The following is a 6,150-nucleotide window of genomic DNA, read 5'->3' on the forward strand; positions in this document are numbered from 1 at the left end:
ATGTTTCCAAAGCTATCAGTGCAAAGAAAAAAGCTACACACTACTCGCGGGTGGGCTCAAACCTCCAACCTTTCGGTTAACAGCCGATCGCGCTAGCAAATTGCGCCACGGAGACAGTCCTGCTATACTCTCACCACCATCAGAACATATCTTCAAAGCTATCAGCCCAAAGAAAAAAAAGCGCCGCATCACCACCGGGTGGGCTCGAACCTCCAACTTTTCGGTTAACTGCCGATCGCACTAGCCAATTGCGCCACGGAGACAGTCGTGCTCCACTCTTACGACCGTCAGAACATTTCTTCAGAGCTATCAGCCCAAAGAAAAAGAAGTGCCGCACCACCACCGGGTGGGCTCGAACCTGCAACCTTTCGGTCAACAGCAGATCGCGCTAGCCAATTGCGCCACGGAGACAGTCGTGCTCCACTCTCACCACCATCAGAACATATCTTCAAAGCTATCAGCGAAAAGAAAAAAAAGCGACACACCGTCCCCGGGTGGGCTCAAACCTCCAACCTTTCAGTTAACAGCCGATTGCGCTAGCCAATTGCGCCACGGAGACAGTCGCGCTCCACTCTTACCACCGTCTGAACATTTCTTAAGAGCTATCAGCCCAAAGAAAAAGAAGCGCCGCACCACCCCCTGGTGGGCTCAAATATCCAACCTTTCGATTAACAGCCGATCGCGTTAGCCAATGGCGCCACGGAGACAGTCGTGCTCCACTCTCACCACCATCAAAACATATCTTCAAAGCTATAAGCGCAAAGAAAAAAAAGCGACACACCGTCCTCGGGTGGGCTCGAAAGTCCAACCTTTCGGTTAGTAGCCGATCGCGCTAGCCAATTGCGCCACGGAGACTGTCGTGCTCCACTCTCACCACCATCAGAACATATCTTCAAAGCTATCAGCGCAAAGAAAAAAAAGCGACGCACCGTCCTCGGGTGGGCTCGAAACTCCAACCTTTCGGTTAGTAGCCGATCGCGCTGGCCAATTGCGTCACGGAGACAGTCCTGCTCCACTCTCAACACCTTCAGAACATATCTTCAAAGCTCCAGCCCAAAGGAACAAAAGCGCCGCACCACTACCGGGTGGGCTCGAAACTCCAAGCTTTCGGTTAACAGCCGATCGCGCTAGCCAAGTGCGCCACGGAGACAGTCCTGCTCCGCTCTCACCACCATCAGAACACATCTTTAAAGCTATCAGCCCAAAGAAACAAAAAGCGCCGCACCACCACCGGGTGGGCTCGAAACTCCAAGCTCTCGGTTAACAGCCGATCGCACTAGCCAATTGCGCCACGGAGACAGTCCTGCTCCACTCTCACCATCATCAGAACATATCTTCAAGCTATCAGCCCAAAGAAAAAAAAGCGCCGCACCATTACCGGGTGGGCTCGAAACTCCAAGCTTTCGGTTAACAGCCGATCGCGCTAGCCAATTGCGCCACGGAGAAAGTCGTGCTCCACTCTTACCACCGTCAGAACAGTTGTTCAGAGCTATCAGCTCAAAGAAAAAAAAGCGCCGCAGCACCACCGGGTGGGCTCGAACCTCCAACCTTTCGGTTAACAGCCGATAGCGCTAGCCAATTGCGCAACGAAGATAGACCTGCTCCACTCTCACCACCATCAGAACATATCTTCAAAGCTATCAGCCCAAAGAAAAAAAAACCGCCGCACCACCACCGGGTGGGCTCGAATCTCAAACTTTTTGGTTAACAGCCGATCGCTCTAGCCAATTGCGCCACGGAGACAGTCCCGCTCCACTCTCAACACCATCAGAATATATCTTCAAAGCTATCAGCCTAAAGAAAAAAAAGCAACACACCACTCCCGGGAGGGCTCGAACCTCCAACCTTTCAGTTAACAGCCGATCGCGATAGCCAATTGCACCACAGAGACAGTCGTGCTCCAATCTCACCACCGTCAGAACATGTTTCCAAAGCTATCAGTGCAAAGAAAAAAGCTACACACTACTCGTGGGAGGGCACGAACCTCCAACCTTTCGGTTAACAGCCGATCGCGCTAGCGAATTGCGGAACGGAGATAGTCCTGCTCCACTCTCACCACCATCAGAACATATCTTCAAAGCTATCAGCGCAAAGAAAAAAGCAACACACCACCCCCGGGTGGGCTCGAACCTCAGACCTTTCGGTTAACAGCCGATTGCGCTAACCAATTGCGCCACGGAGACAGTCCTGCTCCACTCTCACCACCATCAGAACATATCTTCAAAGCTATCAGCCCAAAGAAAAAAAAGCGCCGCACCACCACCGGGTGGGCTCGAACTTCCAAACTTTCGGTTAACAGCCGATCGCTCTAGCCAAGTGCGCCACGGAGACAGTCCTGCTGCACTCTCACCACCATCAGATTATATCTTCAAAGCTATCAGCCTAAAGAAAAAAAGCAACACACCACTCCCGAGAGGGCTTGAACCTCCAACCTTTCAGTTAACAGCCGATCGCGATAGCCAATTGCGCCACGGAGACAGTCGTGCTCCAATCTCACCACCGTAAGAACATGTGTCCAAAGCTATCAGTGCAAAGAAAAAAGCTACACACTACTCGTGGGAGACCACGAACCTTCAACCTTTCGGTTAACAGCCGATCGCGCTTGCAAATTGCGCCACGGAGACAGTCCTGCTCCACTCTCACCACCATCAGAACATATCTTCAAAGCTATCAGCTCAAAGAAAAAAAAATGCGCCGCACCACCACCGGGTGGGCTCGAACCTCCAACTTTTCGGTTAACTGCCGATCGCACTAGCCAATTGCGCCACGGAGACAGTCGTGCTCCACTCTTACCACCGTCAGAACATTTCTTCAGAGCTATCAGCCTAAAGAAAAAAAGCAACACACCACTATCGAGAGGGCTCGAACCTCCAACCTTTCAGTTAACAGCCGATCGCGATAGCCAATTGCGCCACGGAGACAGTCGTGCTCCAATCTCACCACCGTCAGAACATGTTTCCAAAGCTATCAGTGCAAAGAAAAAAGCTACACACTACTCGCGGGTGGGCTCAAACCTCCAACCTTTCGGTTAACAGCCGATCGCGCTAGCAAATTGCGCCACGGAGACAGTCCTGCTATACTCTCACCACCATCAGAACATATCTTCAAAGCTATCAGCCCAAAGAAAAAAAAGCGCCGCATCACCACCGGGTGGGCTCGAACCTCCAACTTTTCGGTTAACTGCCGATCGCACTAGCCAATTGCGCCACGGAGACAGTCGTGCTCCACTCTTACGACCGTCAGAACATTTCTTCAGAGCTATCAGCCCAAAGAAAAAGAAGTGCCGCACCACCACCGGGTGGGCTCGAACCTGCAACCTTTCGGTCAACAGCAGATCGCGCTAGCCAATTGCGCCACGGAGACAGTCGTGCTCCACTCTCACCACCATCAGAACATATCTTCAAAGCTATCAGCGAAAAGAAAAAAAAGCGACACACCGTCCCCGGGTGGGCTCAAACCTCCAACCTTTCAGTTAACAGCCGATTGCGCTAGCCAATTGCGCCACGGAGACAGTCGCGCTCCACTCTTACCACCGTCTGAACATTTCTTAAGAGCTATCAGCCCAAAGAAAAAGAAGCGCCGCACCACCCCCTGGTGGGCTCAAATATCCAACCTTTCGATTAACAGCCGATCGCGTTAGCCAATGGCGCCACGGAGACAGTCGTGCTCCACTCTCACCACCATCAAAACATATCTTCAAAGCTATAAGCGCAAAGAAAAAAAAGCGACACACCGTCCTCGGGTGGGCTCGAAAGTCCAACCTTTCGGTTAGTAGCCGATCGCGCTAGCCAATTGCGCCACGGAGACTGTCGTGCTCCACTCTCACCACCATCAGAACATATCTTCAAAGCTATCAGCGCAAAGAAAAAAAAGCGACGCACCGTCCTCGGGTGGGCTCGAAACTCCAACCTTTCGGTTAGTAGCCGATCGCGCTGGCCAATTGCGTCACGGAGACAGTCCTGCTCCACTCTCAACACCTTCAGAACATATCTTCAAAGCTCCAGCCCAAAGGAACAAAAGCGCCGCACCACTACCGGGTGGGCTCGAAACTCCAAGCTTTCGGTTAACAGCCGATCGCGCTAGCCAAGTGCGCCACGGAGACAGTCCTGCTCCGCTCTCACCACCATCAGAACACATCTTTAAAGCTATCAGCCCAAAGAAACAAAAAGCGCCGCACCACCACCGGGTGGGCTCGAAACTCCAAGCTCTCGGTTAACAGCCGATCGCACTAGCCAATTGCGCCACGGAGACAGTCCTGCTCCACTCTCACCATCATCAGAACATATCTTCAAGCTATCAGCCCAAAGAAAAAAAAGCGCCGCACCATTACCGGGTGGGCTCGAAACTCCAAGCTTTCGGTTAACAGCCGATCGCGCTAGCCAATTGCGCCACGGAGAAAGTCGTGCTCCACTCTTACCACCGTCAGAACATTTCTTAAGAGCTATCAGCCCAAAGAAAAAGAAGCGCCACACCTCCACCGGGTGGGCTCGAAACTCCAAGCTCTCGGTTAACAGCCGATCGCACTAGCCAATTGCGCCACGGGGACAGTCCTGCTCCGCTCTCACCACCATCAGGACATATCTTTAAAGCTATCAGCCCAAAGAAACAAAAAGCGCCGCAACACCACCGGGTGGGCTCGAACCTCCAACCTTTCGGTTAACAGCCGATCGCGCTCGCCAATTGCGCCACTGAGACAGTCCTGCTCCACTCTCACCACCATCAGAACATATCTTCAAAGCTATCAGCCTAAAGAAAAAAAGCAACACACCACTCCCGAGAGGGCTCGAACCTCCACTTTTTCAGTTAACAGCCGATGGCGATAGCCAATTGCGCCACGGAGACAGTTGTGCTCCAATCTCACCACCGTCAGAACATGTTTCCAAAGCTATCAGTGCAAAGAAAAAAGCTACACACTACTCGCGGGAGGGCTCGAACCTCCAACCTTTCGGTTAACAGCCGATAGCGCTAGCAAATTGCGCCACAGAGACAGTCCTGCTATACTCTCACCACCATCAGAACATATCTTCAAATCTATCAGCCCAAAGAAAAAAAAGCGCCGCACCACCACCGGGTGGGCTCGAACCTCCAACCTTTCGGTTAACAGCCGATCGCGCTAGCCAATTGCGCCACGGAGACAGTCGTGCTCCACTCTCACCACCATCAGAACATATCTTCAAAGCTATCAGCGCAAAGAAAAAAGCAACACGCCACTCCCGGGAGGGCTCGAACCTCCAACCTTTCGGTTAACAGCCGATTGCGCAAACCAATTGCGCCACGGAGACAGTCCTGCTCCACTCTCACCACCATCAGAACATATCTTCAAAGCTATCAGCCCAAAGAAAAAAAAAGCGCCGCACCACCACCGGGTGGGCTCGAACTTCCAAACTTTCGGGTAACAGCCGATCGCTCTAGCCAAGTGCGCCACGGAGACAGTCCTGCTGCACTCTCACCACCATCAGATTATATCTTCAAAGCTATCAGCCTAAAGAAAAAAAGCAACACACCGCTCCCGAGAGGGCTTGAACCTCCAACCTTTCAGTTAACAGCCGATCGTGATAGCCAATTGTGCCACGGAGACAGTCGTGCTCCAATCTCACCACCGTCAGAACATGCTTCCAAAGCTATCAGTGCAAAGAAAAAAGCTACACACTACTCGTGGGAGGGCTCGAACCTCCAACCTTTCTGTTAACAGCCGATCGCGCTAGCAAATTGCGCAACGGAGACAGTCCTGCTCCACTCTCACCACCATCAGAACATATCTTCAAAGCTATCAGCCCAAAGAAAAAAAAGCCCCGCACCACCACCGGGTGGGCTCGAACCTCCAACTTTTCGGTTAACTGCCGATCGCACTAGCCAATTGCGCCACGGAGACAGTCGTGCTCCACTCTTACCACCGACAGAAAATTTCTTCAGAGCTATCAGCCTAAAGAAAAAAAGCAACACACCACTATCGAGAGGGCTCGAACCTCCAACCTTTCAGTTAACAGCCAATCGCGATAGCCAATTGCGCCACGGAGACAGTCCTGCTCCACTCTCACCACCATCAGAACATATCTTCAAAGCTATCAGCGCAAAGAAAAAAGCGCCGCACCACTACCGGGTGGGCTCGAAACTCCAAGCTTTCGGTTAACAGCCGATCGCGCTAGCCAA

Source organism: Rhipicephalus microplus, unplaced genomic scaffold (genome assembly GCF_043290135.1).
Source record: "Rhipicephalus microplus isolate Deutch F79 unplaced genomic scaffold, USDA_Rmic scaffold_12, whole genome shotgun sequence".
In the NCBI taxonomy this organism is placed as follows: domain Eukaryota; kingdom Metazoa; phylum Arthropoda; class Arachnida; order Ixodida; family Ixodidae; genus Rhipicephalus; species Rhipicephalus microplus.